Raw genomic sequence first — 22,701 nt, 5'->3', positions numbered from 1 at the left:
CTGGTAGTTGTTCTTCTCTTTGACATCTGGTGGGAGGGCGTTCCACAGGGCAGGTGCCACCACCAAGAAGGCCCTGTACCTGGTTCCTTGTAACTTGGCTTCTCGCAGGGAGGGAACCTCCAGAAGGCCCTCGAAGCTGGACTTCAGTGTCTGGGCAGAACGATGGGGGTGGAGACGCTCCTTCAGGTATACTGGACCGAGGCAGTTTAGGGCTTTAAAGGTCAACACCAACACTTTGAATTGTGCTCGGAAACGTAGTGGGAGCCAATGCAGATCTCTCAGGACCGGTGTTATGTGGTCCCGGCGGCCAGTCCCAGTCACCAGTCTAGCTGCCGCATTCTGGATTAGTTGTAGTTTCCTGGTCACCTTCAAAGGTAGCCCCACATAGAGCACATTGCAGTAGTCCAAGCGGGAGACAACCAGAGCATGCACCACTCTGGTGAGACAGTCCGCGGGCAGGGAGGGTCTCATCCTGCGTACCAGATGGAGCTGGTAGACAGCTGCCCTGGACACAGAAAGGACCTGCGCCTCTATGGACAGCTGTGAGTCCAGAATGACTCCCAGGCTGCGCACCTGGTCCTTCAGGGGCACAGTTACCCCATTCAGGACCAGGGAGTCCTCCATCCCTGCCCGCCCCCTGTCCCCCAAAACAGTACTTCTGTCTTGTCAGGATTTGACCTCAATCTGTTAGCCGCCATCCATCCTCCAACCGCCTCCAGGCACTCACACAGGACCTTCACCGCCTTCACTGGTTCTGATTTGAAAGAGAGGTAGAGCTGGGTATCATCCACATACTGTACTTAATGGATTCGGATTACAAGAAAGGAGATTCCAACTGACGTCAGGAAAAACTTTCTGAGCGCAAGAGCCATTCGAGAAGGGAACGAACGACCTCAGAAGGTGGTGGACTCGCCTTCCCTGCTGGTTTTTTTTAACAGAGGTTAGATGGTCAGGGATTCTTTAGCTGCAAGGAGTTCAGCTGGATGACCTTTGGGGTTCCCGATTCCATACCTGCAATTCTACAATGCTGCAAAAGACTTGATAGGAAGATGAATAAATGGGGTTTGCAGGCCTTGAAGCGCCCCCCACCCTTCACTTTTGCAAATAAGGCTCTCAACCCCCCCCCCCAAAAAAAGGGATTTAGATATTTAGGAGCCCGGCTTTGACTCTCCACCTCTGGCACAGAATTAATTCCCGCTTCCTCAGTTTCTGTACCTGTAAAGTGGGAAGAGGTTTTTTGCGAGGGCATGCAAGCCACCACAAAACGAAACATAAAAGGCCTCAAAGATTAAAAACAAACTTTCTTGCCTTTATCCTTTAAGATCCAGACAGAGAAACGTGTTTTCTCCCCGCAGCTCAGTAATGACTCCAAGGAAAACAAGGCAAAACTTCCTCCCTTCTACAGAACTCAGCTGGCTTATGTGATAAGGACATATTTTTCCTCCCTGGGAAGGCTCTTATAAATTTCTTTCTGCTTTGTTTCAGACCAAAAGACTCTCTCTCTGCCTAGCAGTCATTTCTTTTTTCTCTCCTTGTTTATTAATATTTTTTATTAATTTTCATCAAGAAAAATACATATACATTGCAACTTAACAAATTTTCTCATTTTTGGACTTCCTTCAGCCTCCCTGACAATCATCCGAATTAAACTTTTTAATTACACATTTCCTAGATTTTCTATTGCCTTTTAACATACCCTTCCCCACCTGTTTTCCTTTCTTACAATATTTCTTAGGTTTTTACAGAGCTTCTTTAAATGCCACTAACGTTATTTCATTATCACTTATACATCCCCAATACTCCACTAGCTTTCCCCAGTCCTCGATAAACTTTTGATCTCGTAGATATCTGATCTTCCCTGTCATTTTATCAAGTTCTACATAGTCCATCAGCTTCATTCTCCACTCCTCCAATGTTGGTACTTGTTCCTGTTTCCATTTCTGGGCCAGTAATATTCTTGCTGCTGTTACTGCATATTGGAAAAGTTTACAGTCCTTTCTATTTATTTCATTTCCTATGATTCCTAGAAGAAAGGCCTCTGGTGTCTTAACAAATGTATATTTCAACATTTACAATTCCCAGAAGCTCTTCACTTTCTTATGCCTAGCAGTCATTTCAGGCAGCAGGCATGACCCAGTTCAAAAGTCTCTGGTGCGAATTCTGCCCTGTTTCCATTTATTGACTGCATTTTTATTCCACCTTTTTTCTCCTGGGAACTTAAATAATTCTCCCTCTCCTCATTTAACCCCCACAACAACCCTGTGAGGTAGGTCAGGCTGAGAGGCAACAACTGGCCCAGGGCCACAACCGGTGAACTTCAGGGTCGATTGGGGATTCGAACCCAGGTCTCCCGGGTCAACCCTCTAACCACTACACCATACTGCCTCCTATCTCAGTGGGAGGGATTTTCAGGGGATCATGCCCAGGAACTGATCTGGGCTCTACAAAATACCCATTTCACAGAACGAAAGCTGGCAACGTAGAGAAACCAGCTCACCACCAGAGATTTAAAACACCTAAACCCTCAGCCATAAAACACCCCACATTTTTTTAAAAAATGGGAAGGGGCTGCATGGTGGCAAAAGACAGGTTCCATGTAAAGTACAAATAAGGATATCATTTATTTGTGTAGCCAAAGCCACTACAAAAATACATATAAACAATATACACAAAAATATACCAAACAGAATATAAGACATTACGCAGTTAAAATAATTAAAACCAGGTGTTCTTTCAGATAAATTTTCTCCCCTGGTGAATTTAGCTTATCATCCGCACAGAATTTTCTCCTTGAAACTGCTACTCTGAAGGCAAAAAAGGCCACTTTTTTTGGAGGCTTAAAGGTAAAGGTAAAGATAAAGGGACCCCTGACCATTAGGTCCAGTCATGACCGACTCTGGGGTTGCAGCGCTCATCTCGCTCTATAGTCCGGGGGGGGGGGCAGCGTTTGTCCGCCGACAGCTTCCAGGTCATGTGGCCAGCGTGACTAAGCCGCTTCTGGCGAACCAGAGCAGCACATGGAAACACTGTTTACCTTCCTGCCGGAGTGGTACCTATTTATCTACTTGCACTTTGACGTGCTTTCGAACTTCTAGGTTGGCAGGAGCAGGGACCGAGCAACGGGAGCTCACCCCGTTGCGTGGATTTAAACCGCCAACCTTCTGATCGGCAAGCCCTAGGCTCTGTGGTTTAGACCACAGCGCCACCCGCATCCCATAAATCTAGAATACAGATGTAAATCTGGATTACATAGATACAATTGAGAAGACTGGTGGCATGATGAGGATTATCCAAAACAGAGCTATGTTTGAGAGGCCTGTGCAATGTTATTTGCAACACCTTGTCCTTCAGCACTTCCCAGGTGAGCAGCTGGTCTGCCTGCAGGATGGAGATCAGGTCTTTATAGATTGACGGGTAAACTGCGAAGGGGAAAAGACACATATTGGCAATGAGGACTCTGAGGCAGCCACAAAGGATATCCTGCCAAGAAAATGCCTGCAGCACCCCACCACAGCTCTCCCCAATGCCTGCTCCTCAAATGCACCGGTGGGATAAAACGGTGGAAGTGTTGGGTGGGCACAAAGTGATTTTCTGACCCCCCCACAAACGTCCAACTTCCAGGTCTGCAATTCTATGATCTGGACATTGGCAAAGGCAACAAAAGGCTGGTCTTTCCTTGGGTTGGCAAAACCCCTTAGACAACAAGAAACGGAGTCTTTTAGTGCTTTTGGTCCAGTATTGTGGAAATCTCTTTCAGTAGAAATTCAGCATGTGCCTTCTGATGGTTCCCCCACTGCGAGAAGCCAGGTTACAGGGAACAAGGCAGAGGGCCTTCTCGGTAGTGGCACCCGCCCTGTAGAACGCCCTCCCATCAGATGTCAAAGAGAAAAATAACTACCAGACTTTTAGGAGACATCTGAAGGCAGCCCTGTTTAGGGAAGCTTCTAATGTTTATTGTATTTTAGTGTTTTGCTGGAAGCCGCCCAGAGTGGCTGGGAAAACCCAGCCAGATGGGCAGGGTATAAATAAATTATTATTATTATTATTATTATTATTATTATTATTATTATTATTATTATTATTTCAACTCATAAACGCCTGCTGCTGAAAACTTTTATATTCCATTAAGCTTATGCAGGCTATTAAGACTACCTCTTTCCTTCCATAGCAGTTAGCTCATTTCTGACTTTAACTTTCTAATGTTTTTTATTGTGTGGTTTTATGCACAATTGTTGTAAACTGCTCTGATATTTTTAATGAATTATCATTATTATTATTATTATTATTATTATTATTATTAATTTATTTATACCCTGCCCTTTTCCCTGAGAGGGACTCAAAGTGGCTTACAGATAAACTAGAGACATAGGGAAAAATATTGTTGTATGTAATTTATTTATTTTTTTGAAAGAAAAAAGTTTTAAGAAGGTGTGGGGGGGAGAGAGAATGTGAATAAACATCCCTATTCTCTTCATTTATATAAACTTCCTTCCAGAAAACTTCAACTTTCTATACTTTTCAAGTGGTCTTTCATTACCTATCCTGTTAGCATCATGGTGTCAATTCTAAAAAAAGAAAAAAAAACAGCTCTGTAATGATCAATGGCCAAGTCACAATCAAATTAATCAATCTTTATTGTGGTCAAAGACCAGACAACAGAAATAACATTAGCAACATGTACTATATCAGCATAAAGGGGCGGATGCGGTGGACAAAAAAAAGAATTCCCTATATACTTATTTACATTAAAAATAACACTCCTTCTGCTAAAATCTATGACCCAGGGTTTAAAAGCAGTATTTATTCACCGACCATCGCTGTCATCGCAGCCTGTCTTGTCCTTGTTGACATAAACCAGAATATTCAGACGGCCAAGTCACAAAAACTTTGCGATAATCCCATTACAATAACTTCAGGAAAGAAAAAAGAAAATGTCTCATTTTTGTTGCAATGTAGGGAAACAGGGGAGTTTGGAGCTGCAAAGATTACACACGCACTGTTTGTTCAACCTTTCTTCCTGGAAATTCCCAATTTCCTCTCTTTCTCCCTGTGTATGGCTTGTTAGTATCCATAAATCTGTCTCTGTCCCATACGCATTCCAGCACCAAGGACACACATCTCTGCGCTTAAGGATGCTCATGAACCCAGCTTTTGCATTCGGAGTTTCCTCCGTTCTGGCCAATGGTTCCAGCAGCCCTTCTGCCAGGACACCTGGGTTCAGATAGGACCGGACTAACAAACCCGCTGAATTGCAATTCAGGGACTTAGGGGGTCGGCCCCCTTTCCATGCAGCGCTGCAAAGTTTGCAGTGTTTTCTTGCAAAGCGCGCAGAAGGAAAAAGCAGCGCGTGGGAAGCAGGCGCGCGCGCGCGCGCTTTCCCTTTGGAGATGCTCTTGGAGAGCCTTGCTGCACTTTGGGAATTTCCCGTAACTGGTGTCAAGTTTTCAGCAAAGCCTTTCCCGGAAATCGTTCCATCCAAACGCAGACACTGCCGACGCACCCCCCAAAAACCGACTCCCGGGCTATGAAAAGGGGACCCGCCGTCGGAGGCTTTCGAGGAAACGAAAGCGAAGGGAGGCGCCGGTCGCGTTTCCGTGGTTTGGACGCGAGCTTCGCCGAATCCTGTTTTCGCCAAATCCGAATCTTCCGACGAAGCCAGAGGCGCTCGCAGGGTGCAAAGAAAGGAGCCCTTTCTGGGATGTGGCGCTCGACTTTACGCACACATTTGTGTCATCGTGCCTCACCGAAATAATAGCTGCTCATGGGCTTAGGTGGGGGGGCAGTTGTTGTCCCCCGCCCCCAAGAATTCACCCACCCCCTAATAGTCTTAAGAGGGTCTCTTCTCCAGTCCTCAGAGAGTAGCTGGAAATGGGGAGGCAGAAAAAGGTTCTCCTTTTCTTCCACTCTGCAGTTTTAATCTGAAATCTTAGGCATAGTACTGCGCTCAGAGCTCAGAAACTGCTTATGCTAATGAAATTCCCTGTCGCAAAATGCACCTAGACTTGCCGATCGGAAGGTTGGCGGTTCAAATCCTCGCGACGGGGTGAGCTCCTGTTGCTCAGTCCCTGCTCCTGCCAACCTAGGAGTTCGAAAGCATGTCAAAGTGCAAGTGGATAAATAGGTACCGCTCCGGCGGGAAGGTCAAAGGCGTTTCTGTGCGCTGCTCTGGTTCGACAAAAGCGGCTTAGTCATGTTGGCCACATGACCCGGAAGCTGTACGCAGGCTCCCTTGGCCAATAAAGCGAGATGAGCGCCGCAACCCCAGAGTCATCAGTGACCGGACCTAATGGTCAGGTGTCCCTTTACCTTTACTCTTTTACCAACCAAGGAAGGGACGCGGGTAGCGCTGTGGTCTAAACCACTGAGCCTCTTGGGCTTGCCGATCAGAAGGTTGGTGGTTTGAATCCACGTGATGGGGTGAGCTCATGTTGCTCGGTCCCTACTCCTGCCAACCTAGCAGTTTGAAAGTATGCCAGTGCAAGTAGATAAATAGGTACCGCTCCGGTGGGAAGGTAAACAGCGTTTCTTTGTGCTGCTCTGGTTCACCAGAAGCGGCTTAGTCATGCTGGCCACATGACCCGGAAGCTGTACGCTGGCTCCCTCGGCCAATAAAGCGAGATGAGCGCCGCAACCCCAGAGTCATCCGCAACTGGACCTAATGGTCAGGGGTCCCTTTACCCTTTACCTTTACCAACTAAGGAGAAGTGGCAGAATAAACTTATGGACTATGCCAAAATGGCAAAACTAACGGAAGCAATAAGGAATCAAGAGGAGAAAAACTTGTATCAGAGACTGGGGGGAAATGGTAGATTATTTGAAATGTTATTGTGCACACATAAATTCATTAGCAGGGCTAATTTAAACCAAACAGGTAAAATAGAACTTAAAGGGAAACCAAGGGGTAATTAATACTTGGAATAATGAAGAAAATGCAAGGTTATAAATTAAAATAAAATTAGAAACCCCAAAAGGGATGGGAGTGGGGGACGTCAGAATATTTTTGTTTATTGTAATATTGGATTTGTATTGTTGTCGAAATATTTTTTAAATACTGAAAAATAATATTTTTAAAATGCATATAATCCTAGCAAATGTTAGCATATACTGTAAACCAAGCTAGTTCTTGTGTTGAGGTCATTGCTTGAGTGATGGGCCATTAAGGAAGGCAAAGAGACAGGGCTCTGTGTGAGACATCAAGTGCCCCTCAATTTGCACAAAAGGTAGAGAAAGTGTGCATAGTGTGACCTAGAAAAAGCAGCAGGCTGGGAAGCCATAGAGGCAGAGCAGGAAGTTTGTGCTCTTCCTTCTGTTGTTGTTGTTTAGTCGTTTAGTCATGTCCAACTCTTTGTGACCCCCTGGACCAGAGCACGCCAGGCCCTCCTGTCTTCCACTGCCTCCCGCAGTTTGGTCAAACTCATGCTGGTAGCTTCGAGAACACTATCCAACCATCTTGTCCTCTGTCGTGCCCTTCTCCTTGTGCCCTCCATCTTTCCCAACATCAGGGTCTTTTCCAGGGAGTCTTCTCTTCTCATGGCCAAAGTCTTGGAGCCTCATCTTCACGATCTGTCCTTCCAGTGAGCACTCACCTCCTTCTGTTGTTCCTCCGTATATCCAAAGACACCAGAGTCTCCGTTTTGCCTTGTTCCCAAAATGAACCACAAATTAAGCACCTGGAATTGGAGGCTAGAATGAGGTGCAACACTTATTTAAAAGCCTGTCCGTGTCTGTTCCGGTTCCTTGTTTCCTTCAGTCAGTGCTTTCCCCCCTAAAAAAATGTATAGGGGTACTCTCATTTTCCTACCCCTATTGAAATACTGCCCCTCCATGAGGCCAAACTTAAGATTCACAAAATGTTTAGGGATATGCGTCCCCCCCCACATCCCCCCCCCCAGAAAAAAGCACTGCCTGCAGTTGTTTTTTAATTAGTGCATTCAAGAAAGTTGGATGTACGAGTGAAAACCTGACATCAATGCAATTATTGCTTTTTATTTTTTAAGGAAGGATCATGCAGAGTTGCAAGTTTGAGCTGTGAATTTGGAGCACTGAGATTTTAACTCCTTTTATATGGGATGGCTTGTTTTTGTTATGCTCCCACCCCCCCAAACACCCAGTAGCATAAACAGGTAGCTTACTATTTAATGGTACAGTTGTACCTTGGATCCCAAACGCCTTGCAAGTCGAACGTTTGGGCTCCCGAACGCCACAAACCCGGAAGTGAGTGTTCCGGTTTCCGAAAGTTCTTTGGAACCCACACGTCCGACACGGCGTCCAGTCGGCTGCAGGAGCTTCCTGCAGTCAATCGGAAGCCGTGCCTTGGTTTCCAAACGTTTTGGAATTCGAACTGTAATAAACGGAAATCTGCCCTTATTCCCTTATGGGGGACACAAGAGCCCTTATAGAGTCCTTTGCAGGTTCTCCATTGGTCGGAGAAAATAACAGAGGATAGAATATTGAGAAGCAAAGCAGCTCGTAAGCCTGATCTTTATTGAACTGTTGCAACAGGGTGCCCCCTTCACACGCAGGAGAAAGACCCCAAAGAAAGGTGTGTCCGCCCTTATATAGACAGTTTAAATTGCCCGCACTGGAGTCCAAGACCACCCCCTGAAACATCATACATACATCACAGAAAGGGGTGGTCTACAACAGAAATCTGAATGCGTTGTTTACCTCCTGTCTGGCAGGTTACCTGTTAACGCTTACTTGATTGGACACCCTGGGGAGCCTGGCCAGTCTTTTGTAATGACAAATACTTAGTTCCTGAGCCAGGTCACAGGCTCACCCTATTCACACACAAACATACCCTTAAGACAGGATTTGTGAAGGAAAAGACAATGGGGAGGCTTTTCCATTTTCCTTTGACTTTGAAGAAAACATTTGGTCAGTTTGGGAGCCAAAATGGCTTCATGGCTGTTTTCCTGTGCTGCTTCAGACATGTGGTTTATATATTTATGTACGTGTTGGCTTGGTACATTTATGAACATTTATTTTATATATATATATATATATATATATATATATATATATATATATATATATATATTTGCTTTCGTAGATTTTCACGGGTATAGGTATGCAGGTTTTGGTGTCCTCGGGTGTCTTCCCGTGTAAAAGTTGGGGTGTCTAGGCGACGTTTCGACGAGGTCTCACTCGTCATCTTCAGGCTGGTGCTTTCGGCTTCTTGTTACTGGAACAGAGCAGGATCTCAGTGTTTGAGTTCCTATAAATACTGTTGAGGGGTGTGGTGTATAGCCTCCAATGTTCTGGGCCGAGAGGAAGTTCCCAGGCTAGTGTGCCTTTTCTTCTTTTGTTCCTTAGTTGCTTGAGGGATATCTTGAGTGATTTCTTGAGTGATATCCTGAGTGCCACTTAGGTGGGTCATTAGGTGTGGATTAGTTGCTAAAGCCTTTGTGTCTTGACCTCTTGAACTTTGTGAAGAGTTTTTCTGAGAAGATGGCTGTAGTTGTGCTCTGGCTTGGCTTCGTGTATAGGGGCGAGCTGTGGTTTTGTGGCCTGTGCCAGCCAGATCTGTGTAGGGATTGCAGGGGGGTGCAGCATCCGGAGGTGCCACCATGGTTTGGCTACTGGATGGTGTCTGTAATTTATCTGTGGAGAGGGTCTGGGTTTGGGTCTGGTGTGGTTGATTGGTGATGGCGTTCTGTGTGCCTCTGGATCTGGTGTCAGTTTTTGTGGGGAGGGCTAATTTCCAGATGTCTGGCAAGCGGGATGTGTCGTCACGCTTGTTCATGTTGTGAGGGTGTTTCTCTATCTCGATGGCTTCCATGATTATTCTCTTGTGGTGATGTTCCATGTTAGAGAGCAATTTGGAATCTGCAAAATTAATTTCGTGTCCTGTTTCTTTCATGTGTTGGAAAAGAGAGGAAGTTTTTTCTTCTTTTTTGACGGCATTCTTGTGTTCTGCGATACGTGCATTTATAGAAATAGAAGCCAACAACCAACAACCAACTTCCCTTCCTTGACGTCCTAATCTACAAAAAACCTGATGGCTCCCTAGGACACACTATCTACCGGAAAAAAACACACACCAACCGCTACTTACATGCACAATCACACCACCACCCTGCACAAATAAACTCCGTAGCCAAGACTCTCATCTCCAGAACCAAACGCCTGGCTGACAAAGACCACTTGACAACTGAGTTACAGAATCTCTCAAATGTGTTAATTGCCAATGGATACCAGCAAAACAGGGTTACGAAGCTAATCCAAAAAGAAACACCCCCCAAAAACCAAGACACAGAAGAAAACAATGGCATGGCCCTCCTTCCTTATATCAAGGGCACTACAGATAAAATTAGCAAAATCCTCCATAAACACAATATCAAAACAGCCTTTTGCGCCAACCAAAAGATAGCCAATATCCTCAGAAACCCCAAGGATAAAATCCAGTTGGAAAACCAAGGGGTCTATGAAATACCCTGCAAAGTCTGCCCAGCCACGTACATTGGACAAACAAACAGACGAATAAATGCACGTATCGCAGAACACAAGAATGCCGTCAAAAAAGAAGAAAAAACTTCCTCTCTTTTCCAACACATGAAAGAAACAGGACACGAAATTAATTTTGCAGATTCCAAATTGCTCTCTAACATGGAACATCACCACAAGAGAATAATCATGGAAGCCATCGAGATAGAGAAACACCCTCACAACATGAACAAGCGTGACGACACATCCCGCTTGCCAGACATCTGGAAATTAGCCCTCCCCACAAAAACTGACACCAGATCCAGAGGCACACAGAACGCCATCACCAATCAACCACACCAGACCCAAACCCAGACCCTCTCCACAGATAAATTACAGACACCATCCAGTAGCCAAACCATGGTGGCACCTCCGGATGCTGCACCCCCCTACAATCCCTACACAGATCTGGCTGGCACAGGCCACAAAACCACAGCTCGCCCCTATACACGAAGCCAAGCCAGAGCACAACTAAGTGCAGTACAGCCATCTTCTCAGAAAAACTCTTCACAAAGTTCAAGAGGTCAAGACACAAAGGCTTTAGCAACTAATCCACACCTAATGACCCACCTAAGTGGTACTCAGGATATCACTCAAGAAATCACTCAAGATATCCCTCAAGCAATTAAGGAACAAAAGAAGAAAAGGCACACTAGCCTGGGAACTTCCTCTCGGCCCAGAACATTGGAGGCTATACACCACACCTCCTCAACAGTATTTATAGGAACTCAAACACTGAGATCCTGCTCTGTTCCAGTAACAAGAAGCCGAAAGCACCAGCCTGAAGATGACGAGTGAGACCTCGTCGAAACGTCGCCTAGACACCCCAACTTTTACACGGGAAGACACCCGAGGACACCAAAACCTGCATATATATATATATATATATATATCTTAATTTTTTTATTTCAGTATAAAATACTATGTGATCATAGAACTGTTGAGTCGGAAGAGGGACCCCATGGATCTTGTAGTCTAACCCCCTGCAATGCAGGCAAAGGGGAAAGCTCTGTTTTCTTGTTTTATCTGAATTCATTTTGCAGCTTAGCCATATGCCCATGAACTTCAGGTGGCCCTTTTCAGTAGACTGATGTTTATAGATAGCGACTATAGCAACCAGATTTCCCATGCTCTGGCAGAAAGCAAGGAATTCAGCAGGTTAGAACGACCATATCAATCGTAAGTCAATATAGAAGAATGGAGTCAGCCACGGAGAACCGCTGCAATTCATCATTAGTTAATTAATGAGGATGTTGAGGAATAGCGGCATTTAATCAAAAGTTAACGAATAAAGGAAGGATGTGAAGGCTTTGTGAAAAATCCCTGGATTGGCTTTGCCTTGCCACTGTGTGTTGTGATGGTTATACAGTGGTACCTCGGGATAAGAACTTAATTCGTTCTGGAGGTACGTTCTTAACCTGAAACTGTTCTTAACCTGAAGCACCACTTTAGCTAATGAGGCCTCCTGCTGCCACCGCACAATTTCTGTTCTCATCCCGAAGCAAAGTTCTTCACCTGAGGTACTGTTTCTGGGTTAGCGGAGTGTGTAACCTGAAGCATCTGTAACCTGAGGTACCACTGTAAAATGTTTTGCTCTAACCATATCATGGGCTGATAGGAGACACATGTGTACCATAGACATGCATAAGAACAGGGGTCAGCAAACTTTTTCAGCAGGGGGCTGGTCCACTGTCCCTCGGACCTAGTGGGGGGCCGGACTATATTTTTTGGGGGGGAAATGAACGAATTCCTATGCCCCACAAATAACCCAGAGATGCATTTTAAATAAAAGGACATATTCTCCTCATGTAAAAACACGCTGATTCCTGGACTGTCTGTGGGCCAGATTTAGAAGGCGATTGGGCTGGATCCGGCCCCCGGGCCTTAGGTTGCCTACCCGTGCATAAGAATGTTCTTCACTTATAAAGGTAAAAAGCACACCGCAGTCCTCCTGTGGCTCCTTGAGAGAGACTTGTCCCTGAACAAACTTATTTCAATAATAGGCTTTGTTTTTGCTCAGAGTTTGTATCTGTCTGCCATTCCTTTAGGGATCCCCCGCCAACAGACCCCTTAAAATTCATCATAGGAGTCACAGCTCAGGGAAATCTCTGTTGTACAGCCACCTGCATCTTTCTTTTTTCAAATTGTTTTTAGTAGAAGATTTTCTTGGGTCCATCTGCATCTTTCTGATGCAGCTGAGCAACTCAGCAACCCCACTGGAGATTGGATTATTACATACATTTGTTGTTGTTGTTGTTTAGTCGTTTAGTCGTGTCCGACTCTTCGTGACCCCATGGATCAGAGCACGCCAGGCACTCCTGTCCTCCACTGCCTCCCGCAGTTTGATCAAATTCATGCTGGTAGCTTCAAGAACACCATCCAACCATCTCATCCTCTGTCGTCCCCTTCTCCTTGTGCCCTCCATCTTTCCCAACATCAGGGTCTTTTCCAAGGAGTCTTCTCTTCTTATGAGGTGGCCAAAGTATTGGAGCCTCAGCTTCAGGATCTGTCCTTCCAGTGAGCACTCAGGGCTGATTTCCTTCAGAATGGATACGTTTGATCTTCTTGCAGTCCATGCCACTTTTCCACACAGTCAAGACTACTTCCAACATGAAAAAATGAGAGTCGTCATTGCGATCCATAGTTAAAAGTAAAGGTAAAGGACCCCTGACAGTTAAGTCCAGTTGCGAATGACTCTGGGGTTGCGGTGCTCATCTTGCTTTATTGGCCGAGGGAGCCGGCTTACAGCTTCCGGGTCATGTGCCCAGCATGACTAAGCCGCTTCTGGCGAACCAGAGCAGTGCACGGAAACGCCGTTTACCTTCCCGCCGGAGCAGTACCTATTTATCTACTTGCACTTTGGCGTGCTTTCGAACTGCTAGGTTGGCAGGAGCTGGGACAGAGCGATGGGAGCTCACCCCGTCCCGGGGATTCGAACCGCCGAACTTCCGATCGGCAAGCCCAAGAGGCTCAGTGGTTTAGACCACAGCACCACCTGCGTCCCATAGTTAAAAGTAGAAGTTGACAAATGTGTCCTGTTTTTTGCTCTCTTCAAAATATGGCAACCTAATTTATTTGTAGTTTTAATTATTAGATCAAAGCAATTAATGTATGTTTTAACCAAGTCAGCCTGGTTGAGCCAACCACATTTTCTGGTTCCAAATGACAGAACAGAATAATTCAGTCTTTGGGGTTTGTAGTTACGGTAATTGTTTCCTTGGAGTGAAACGACTCCTCACAATGGAATTTAAATGCAAGCAACCGATTCTTATCTGCAAAGAGATTGATCACTTCTGGACAATGCTGGGATAGTGTCTTTCCTTAGCTCCTTGACTATGTCCAATCACTAGCATGCTTTAAAAAAACACACCAGCTAGCCAATAAATAGCCTTGTGGCACCTTGAAGACTGAGGAATGCATAATGGCACAAGCTTTTATGGACTGCTTTAATTGTTATGCTGGGTCACAGGAATATATGTGCATGGTTTTCCTTTTTTTTTGCAAAGTGTGAGGTTGCTGGAAATGAAGTGCAGAAAAAACCCCAGCTGACAGCTGCAATTCATAAAACAGTTATTGGAAGCATAGAAAATCTGCCCTTATTCCCTTATGGGGGACACAAGAGCCCTTATGGAGTCCTTTGCAGGTTCTCCATCGGTCGGAGAAAAGAGCAGAGGCCAACCAAGAGAATATTGAGAAGCAAAGCAGCTCGTAAGCCTGATCTTTATTGATCTGTTGCAACAGGGTGCTGCCCTCACATGCAGGAAAGGAGGAGGACCCTCCGTGCCCTGACTCCCCCCCCCTCCGCCATGTAGCTCTGGGACCCCGCTCTCCCCATGGGCCCTATGTTGGGAGAGAGGAGACTCACTGGATCCCAGCAGGCTCCCCTGAGGCAGCATCTGCAGAGCACTTTATACCAGTGTTATAAGAAAAAAACTGCTCCTTTCTCCCTTACGGGGTATCCAAGAGCCCATATAGAGCCCTTATGTAGTTTTCTATCAGTAGGAGAAAATAACAGAGGCCAACCAGAGAATATTGAGAAGCAAAGCAGCTCGTAAACCTGATCTTTATTGATCTGTTGCAACCGGGTCTGCTCACCCACGCAGGGAGGGTGGAGAGGAACCCAGAACATTGGTGTGCAAGCTCTTATATAGACTTTTGAAATTGCCTCCCCTGTAGCTCCCAAAACAGCATACATGCATCACAGAAGTAGGTGGTCCCCAGCAGAAATTTGAATGTGTTGCTTCTCTCCTGTCTGCTAGGATACCTGATAATGCCTTACCTGATTGCCTTTTCTGGGTAGCCTGGCCATTCCTTTGAGAAGGTAAATACTTCCTGAATGTCTTACGCATATTGAGAGTGTGCTCAGCTTAACAGATACTTGCCAGACTGTATTTGAAAAGGGAGGTGTAAGCCCCTACAATCCAAAGACAATTGGAAAGCTTTTCCCATTTCCTTCCTCCTTGCAGAGAAATATTTGAGGTCCATTTGGGAGAGTCAAAATGGCTTCAGGATTGTTCTCCTAAACTATGTCAGACACGTGGTTTATATACTTATGTATGTGTTTGCCTTGTACATTTATGAACATTTATTTTATATATATATAGAATTCCTATAACACCAGGAAAGGTCCTAGAACAGATAATTCAAAAGTCGGTTTGTGAGCACATAAAAAAGGATGCTGTGATCACTAAGACCTAGCATGAGTTTCTCAAAAAGAAGTCATGACAGAGGAATCTCTCTCTCTCTTTTTTATGAGTTAAAATGAATGAAGGAATTGAGAGGAAGCTCATCAAATTTGCAGATGATACCAAACTGGGAGGGGTAGCTAATGCTACAGAAGACAGAAACAGGATTCAGGATGACCTTAACAGATTGGAGACCTGGGACCAAACTAATACAGTGGTACCTCGGGTTACAGATGCTTCAGATTACAGATGCTTCAGGTTACAGACTCCGCTAACCCAGAAATAGTACCTCAGGTTAAGAACGTTGCTTCAGGATGAGAACAGAAATTGCATGGCGGCAGCAGAAGGTCCCATTAGCTAAAGTGGAATCTCAGGTTAAGAACAGTTTCAGTTAAGAACGGACCTCCAGAATGAATTAAGTTTTTAACCCGAGGTACCACCGTATACAACAAAGAACTTAATTTGTTCTGAAGGCCTGTTCTTAACCGGAGGTACCACTGTAAAATGAATTGCAATAGGGACAAATGTAAGGTTCTGCACTTAAGACAGGAAGAACCAGATGCACAAATAGAGGATGGGGGACACCTGGCTTCCTAGCAGCACATGTGAAAAGGATCTAGGGGTCTGGGTGGTCCACAAACTTAACATGAGTCCACAGTGTGATGCAGCAGCAAAAAAAAGCTAATGCTATTCCAAGCTGCATCCACAGAAGTCTAGTGTCCATATCAAGGGAAGTCATAGTCCCACTCTATTCTGCCTTGGTCAGGCCACAGCTGAAATACTGTGTCCAATTCTGGGCACCACAATTTAAGAAGGATGTTGAGAAGCTGGAAGGTGTGCAGAGGAGGGCAACCAAGATGATAAAGGGGATTCCAACAGCTTTCTGATGATAAGAGTTGTTTTGACAGTGGAATGGACTCCTTGGGAGAAGGCGGACTCTCTCCTTCCTTGGAGGTTTTTAAGCAGAGGCTTGATGGTCATCTGTCATGGATGCTTTAGCTGAGATTCCTGCACTGTAGGATATTCCTTCCAACTCCACAATTCTATGATTGTACAGCTAGTATCTCTGGCCTGAACCTTGTGTAGAAATTAATTCTCTCCACCGCCAGAATGAATTTCAAGCTTTACTACAGAACAGTCTTAAATACCGAGTTACAAAATAACAAAATAATACACTGCAAAAACAAGCGTGTTGGGTTGAAATAAACGACAGACGAATGGAAAGTGTCATACGGGAGGCATCTACCAAGCATGTCTCGGGGAGTCCCTTTTATTGAATATTACAGCATTGCCAGATATGTGCTTGTTGCTGATTGGTTAACACAAATACAATGCAAGGGTTGCATATAGACATTGATCATCAATAGATTAAAGGTTGGGAAAGGGAACACAGAATTAGACAGGCATGAAAACCTCCTTATTAAACAATTACTAATGATTGATATAACAATTACTAATGATTGATATAGCAAGACTTAAAAGAGCATAACTAGCACATTCCGTAGATGTGGTCCACCATGCATTAAGAACAGGTCAGGGTACGATGTTTCATGAACTCAATGTGAACTGAACATTCTAGGGTGGGTGAGAAAAGAATGTGCAGAAGGAAAACTTCCCATCACAAGCGAGTTTCAGTTCCATAAAGTTCCTCTCTACTCCCAGAGTAAGATATTAAGCATCTTTATTAAAAGGGTGTATCTCTCCAAGATTGTAATACACTGCTTCTGTGGTGTGCAGGCGTCCTCTAGGGGTAAATTCACTTACACCAGTTCTCAGGTTACATCCCGTGGTGGCTCATGGGATTAGTTTTGCTCATGCACAATGGAAAAACACTAGATTTGTGTTTAAAGAACTTCCTATGCAGCACTTCTAAATACAACGCTGTTAAACACAGCCTTTTATGTACAGTACATTACACTTAAAACTTCAACAAGCTTTGTGCGCGCGCGTTTATTCTACTATTTGGTTTCAGCCCTGTCCCCTTAGAACTAGCCCCTGCAAAGAATCATTCCGGACAGACAGGGCACTGCGTAAAATCCACGGGAAGATCCTAAGAGGGATCCTTTCTCTCTGCCGGGGAGAGCCGCATCCAGTCGCGTCTCTGCTTTAGGATGACTCAGATCTGGCAGAGTCCGGATTGGGCAAAACTATGGAAACGCAGCAGGAGACGCTCGCCGCTTTCGGTTTCCTTTCCCTTTGCTGAGGCAAAAACCTCCCGGATTTCTGACTTGCTTTTTTTTATTTTTAAGGCGGGAACAAACAGTGGCTGGGGAAGGCTTTGCTGAAAGCGGGCACCAGTTGCTGGAAATTCCCAAAGTGCCCAGAGCTCTCCAGGAGCATCTCCAAACGGAAAGTAAGCGCGCGCACCTGCTTCCCACGCGTTGCTTTTCCGTTTTGCGCGCTTTGCAGGAAAACTCCGCGAAGTTTGCGGAGCTGCATGGAAAGGGGGCCGATCTCCGAAGTCCTCGCCTCCCTGGCCCTCAGGACGTCCAATCCAGCTGGGGCTGGCCCGGAGTGGCGTCTCGGGGAGTGAATAGAGGGGCGGCTTGCAGCTCTGCTCGTCTCTCTCGGGGAAAAGCTCTCCTCCTGCGGCTCCTGGGCGCATCTCTCTCTGTCCGCCTGCGGGGCTTAGGCGCACCGGGCGGGGGGCGTGCTGCTGCTGCCTGCCCGCGTGCGGACGCGCGCTCTTGCCCCTGCTGGAGCGCCTCCTGCCAGCTCGGGCAGGCAGCCTGTGAGCGGTGAGAAGGGCTTGGCGGGGAGGCGCCGTCTTGGCCGGGGCGAGCTGGGCGTTGCAGAGCTCTGGGTTCGAGTGTCGCGCTCCGGGCCGCTGACGCGCAGGGTGGCCAGAGGGAAGGGGGGTTCCGTCCCGGGGAGAGCGGCCTCGGGACTTGTAGAACGAGAGAATGGTAGCGTTGGAAGGGACCCTCATAGTCCAACCCCTGCCGCCACTTTCCGAGGGCGACCCTGGAACTCCCTGAGACTGGAGCGGCCGCCGCTCGGGATGGCTGCCTGGGTCTGTTCTGCGCATCCAAGGGGACATGGCAGGGGCTGGTCTAACCTTGCGGGGTTCGCGTTTTGGCTTTCAAGGAGGTCGTAGGCAGGCAGTGTCCGAAACATGCCCAGGCGACTCCCGAAGCATTGCGGCAAGCGAGTTCTCTTATTTGGAGATGGGGGAAAGGACGTGGTGGGTTGGAAAAGCGGTGGTTTTGCGGGACGGGGTTTGCGAAATTTAAGAGCAGCGAGACGACGCGGGGCAAATGCTGCGAAGGCGAGAGAAGAGGTCCTCTTTGGAACCAGGAATTGGTGAAGTTGCAGGAAGGAAATGGTAGGAACAAACGAACAGCTCTCCAAATGGAGAGATGTGTTAAAAGGGAGAAAAGGTAAAGGAGCCCTGGACGGTTAAGTCCAGTCAAAGGCGACTATGGGGTGCGGCGCCCATCTCGCTTTCAGGCTGAGGGAGCTGGCGTTTCCCCACGGTTTGGGCGGGGGGCTCTGTGCTTTTAAACTTGCTCTTAAACGATACAGAGTTCTGTGTGAATAGTGAAGTGGCCAAGTTTGTTGATGATGCTAAACTGTTTTGCGTCCTTACAACATACCTTACTGCGTCCTTACCTTTCCTGCCCAGACCTGGCCACAGTGATCCATGCGACGGTCACCTCCAGGCTTGACTACTGTAGTTTGCTCTACGTGGGGCTGCCCTTGAAGCTGTCCCAGAAACTCCAGCTGGTGCAGAATGCTGCAGTGAGGCTCCTCACGGGGTCCCTGCCATGGGAGCATATTCACCCAGTGCTTTTCCAGCTGCACTGGCTCCCGGTGGAATATCAGGTCAGGTTTAAGGTGCTGATTTTGACCTTTAAAGCCCTTTGTGGCTTAGGGGGCTCTCGTATCTATAGGACCGCCTCTCTTCGTCTGCCCCGCAGAGGACCTTAAGGTCCATGAATAACCATAGTTTAGAGGTCCCGGGCACTAAGGAAGTCAGACTATCCTCTACCAGGGCCAGGGCCTTTTCAGTGATGGCTCTGACCTGGTGGAATGCTCTGTCCCATGAGACCAGGGCCCTGCAGGATTTAACCTCCTTCCGTCAGGCCTGTAAGACAGAGCTATTCCGCCTGGCCTTTAATTTGAATTCAGCCTGATCTTTTATTCCCTTCTCTTCCCTCCCCCTCCCCTTTTATGAAGATTGCCCACTCTGAGACCCCACAGCTAATTCTTCCCTGGCCTCCTCGCTGGCCCAAGTAGGACCAATTCAGCCAGCTAGCCCTGGGGATTATCTAAGGCTTATTTCCCCTAAACTGATTTTCGAATTTTATTGTTATTCATGTTTTTATACCTCTTTTATGCTGCTTTTATATTTAAGTGTTTTAAATTTGTTGTTAGCCGCCCTGAGCCCGGTTTTTGAACTGGGAAGGGCGGGTTATAAATAAAAAATTATTATTATAGCAAAAAGAGATTGTGAAGAACTCCAAAAGGACATCTCCAAACTGGAGTGAATGCGTAGTAAAAGGACAAATGCAATTCAATGTAAACAAGTGTAAACTGATGGATGCCAGGGACCAAAAACCTTAATCTCACATATATGCTCATAAGGCCTGAACTGTCAGTGACTTTGCAGAGGGTAGGACTGAGAGCCAGTGTGGTGTAGTGGTTAAGAGCGGTAGTCCCGTAATCTGGGGAACCGGGTTCGCATCTCCGCTCCTCCACATGCAGCTGCTGGGTGACCTTGGGCCAGTCACACCTCTCTGAAGTCTCTCAGCCCCACTCACCTCACAGAGTGTTTGTTGTGGGGGAGGAAGGGAAAGGAGAATGTTAGCCGCTTTGAGACTCCTTCGGGTAGTGATAAAGCGGGATATCAAATCCAAACTCTTCTTCTTCTTCTTTTAATGACACTTAGAGTCTTTTCTAACTCTGCAATTCTGTGAAGCAGACCTGGGGCCATAGTAGATAGCTTGATGAAGATACTAAATTGAAGATAGCTTGATGAAGATACTAAATTAGCCATGCATAAAACCCTCCTCAAAGTAGGAAGTGCTCCCTGTTGCTTCTTCGGCCTTCGGTGAAAGAGCCCAGACCCTGCTCAGAACTGGTGTATGGTTCTGACAGGCTAATGCTATCACACAGGGCAATTTCTAAACCAGTCCTGACCTGCATTGCATGGGGTTGGACTAGATGACCCTCGGGTTCCCTTCCAATTCTATGCATCTTCCCAGATCATAGAATCAGAGTTGGAATAGACCACAAGGGCCATCGAGTCCAACCCTCTGCCAAGCAGGAAACACCATCAGAGCACTCCTGACATATGGTTGTCAAGCCTCTGCTTAAACTACAGATCTGTAGTTTCTACAGATCTGTAACTACAGATCTGCTGTAGTTTCTCTGCTGGACAGGCTTCAGGAGTAAAGCGACTTCCTACCAGGGCTGACCTTCTGGCACATGGTTTTCCACATGGGACAGACCACATTGCCAACACTAATCCAGACGTATTTCTGGCAAAGTGGTGCAGAGAGCTGTTCTAGGGCTGCCATACGCCTGGAATTTCCTGGAGCCGTCTCAAACACTCTTCTTTGCCAACATCTGCTCTTTGATTCTGGTTTTTGGCTGTACTCTGGCACAGTTGCCCCCCCTCCCCACCCTGCCAGAGTTCCCTGTCACTGAGCAGGACCTGTTGAATTTCCACCTGTCAAAAGTCCCTGGGCTTGCGATTACTGAGGGGTGGGTGGGGAATATTCACAAGTGGGTGCCAGAGGGAAAGTACAGTCATACCCTCTTGTTACGTTCAGTTCAGGTCACGACTTTTCAGGTTGCGTCCCGCGGCAACCCGGAAGTACCGGGAAGGGTTACTTCTGGGTTTCGCTGCTCGTGCATTCGCAGACGCACAAAATAACATCATGCGCAGAAGAGGCGGATTGCGACCCGCACGTGCGCAGATGCAGGTTGCATTCCTCTCAGGTTGCTAACGAGGCTCCGGAAGGGATCCCTTTCGCAACCAGAGGTACCACTGTATAGCCAAATATCTAACTCTCCTTCTGTATGGGCAATCTATCTGGAAGATAAATTGTTAGTGATCTGACATGGTTACGCTCCCTGCCTCTGTTCCTTCCCGCTCCCTGGCTCTTGTTAAGTTCTTTGATGGCATGAAGAACAGCTTTTAATGTCCTAATTAGTTGGGAGGAAGTGATAGTGCTGGTTCCCTTCTTTGATGTTGGACATTGTTTTGAGAAAGTGAGGCATTGGAAGGGGGCAGCTAAGGAATAATCTGCACGTAGCCAGTAATGAATGATCATCTGCACGTAGCCAGTTTGGTTGGCCACACAGGCTAAAGGTAAAGGTACCCCTGCCCGTACGGGCCAGTCTTGACAGACTCTGGGGTTGTGCGCCCATCTCACTCAAGAGGCCGGGGGCCAGCGCTGTCCGGAGACACTTCCGGGTCACGTGGCCAGCGTGACAAGCTGCATCTGGTGAGCCAGAGCCGCACACGGAAACGCCGTTTACCTTCCCGCCAGTAAGCGGTCCCTATTTATCTACTTGCACCCGGGGGTGCTTTCGAACTGCTAGGTTGGCAGGCGCTGGGACCGAACAACGGGAGCGCACCCCGCCGCGGGGATTCGAACCGCTGACCCTTCGATCGGCAAGCCCTAGGCGCTGAGGCTTTTACCCACAGCGCCACCCGTGTCCCCCACACAGGCTAGCTATCTATAAATTGGATGGTTTGGGGCAGAATTGGGAGAAGCTCATGCAAGGACTGATGGCCACAGGGTAGTGCAAACTGCGGCTACCTGGGGGAGTCACTTCGCCGCTTCTTGAGGGCTTCCAAGTGGCAAATTGAAGTGCTTGCTTGCTATCTATATTTTGCTTGCTATTTAGAATACAGTGGTACCTCGGGTTACATACGCTTCAGGTTACTTATGCTTCAGGTTACAGACTCCACTAACCCAGAAATAGTACCTCGGGTTAAGAACTTTGCTTCAGGATGAGAACAGAAATCGTGCTCACATGGCGCAGCAGCAGCAGGAGGCCCCATTAGCTAAAGTGGTGCTTCAGGTTAAGAACAGTTTCAGGTTAAGAACGGGCCTCCGGAATGAATTAAGTACAGTGGTACCTCTGGTTGCGAACAGGCCCGTTTGCAACATGAAAAGAGCACAACCCGCAGTGGCGCGTCTGCGCATGCGTGGGGTTGCAATTCACCGCTTCTGTGCATGACATCATTTTGTGCTTCTGCGCATGCGTGAGCGGCGAAACCCAGAAGTAACCCTTTCCGGGTTGCCGTGGGACGTAACCTGAAAGAACATAACATGAAGCGGACGTAACATGAGGTGTGACTGTACAGTAAAATCTTTAATCATCTTGCTCACTTGTGCTTTGTATTGCTTCTCAATCTTGTTTTAAAAGAACCACCTTGCGTTTGGCAAGAAACCTTCCTTTGAGGTTTTTGAGCAGAGGTTGGGTGGCCATCTGTCCTGGATACTTTAGCTGAGACCCCTGCATTGCAGGAGGTTGGTCTAGATGACCCTGGGGGTCCCTACCAGCTCTGCAA

General features: G+C 46.9%; 1 protein-coding gene across 2 annotated transcripts in view; it reads left to right on the top strand.

Moving 5' to 3' along the window:
* The first annotated feature begins 17,404 nt into the window (after window positions 1–17,404).
* Window positions 17,405–22,701, top strand: part of LOC114604325 (PC-esterase domain-containing protein 1B-like) — a 40,069-nt gene continuing 34,772 nt past the window's right edge. The window contains exon 1 of one of the 2 annotated variants that reach the window (XM_028744359.2): window positions 17,405–17,523. The gene's annotated coding sequence lies outside the window, so the exon portion shown is untranslated. Of the gene's footprint in view, window positions 17,524–17,775; window positions 17,909–22,701 lie in introns of those variants that run through there. The other variant, XM_028744360.2, reaches the window with a different exon arrangement.

This window comes from Podarcis muralis, chromosome 9 (genome assembly GCF_964188315.1).
Source record: "Podarcis muralis chromosome 9, rPodMur119.hap1.1, whole genome shotgun sequence".
NCBI lineage: Eukaryota > Metazoa > Chordata > Lepidosauria > Squamata > Lacertidae > Podarcis > Podarcis muralis.
This window is presented reverse-complemented; position numbering and strand designations above follow the sequence as displayed.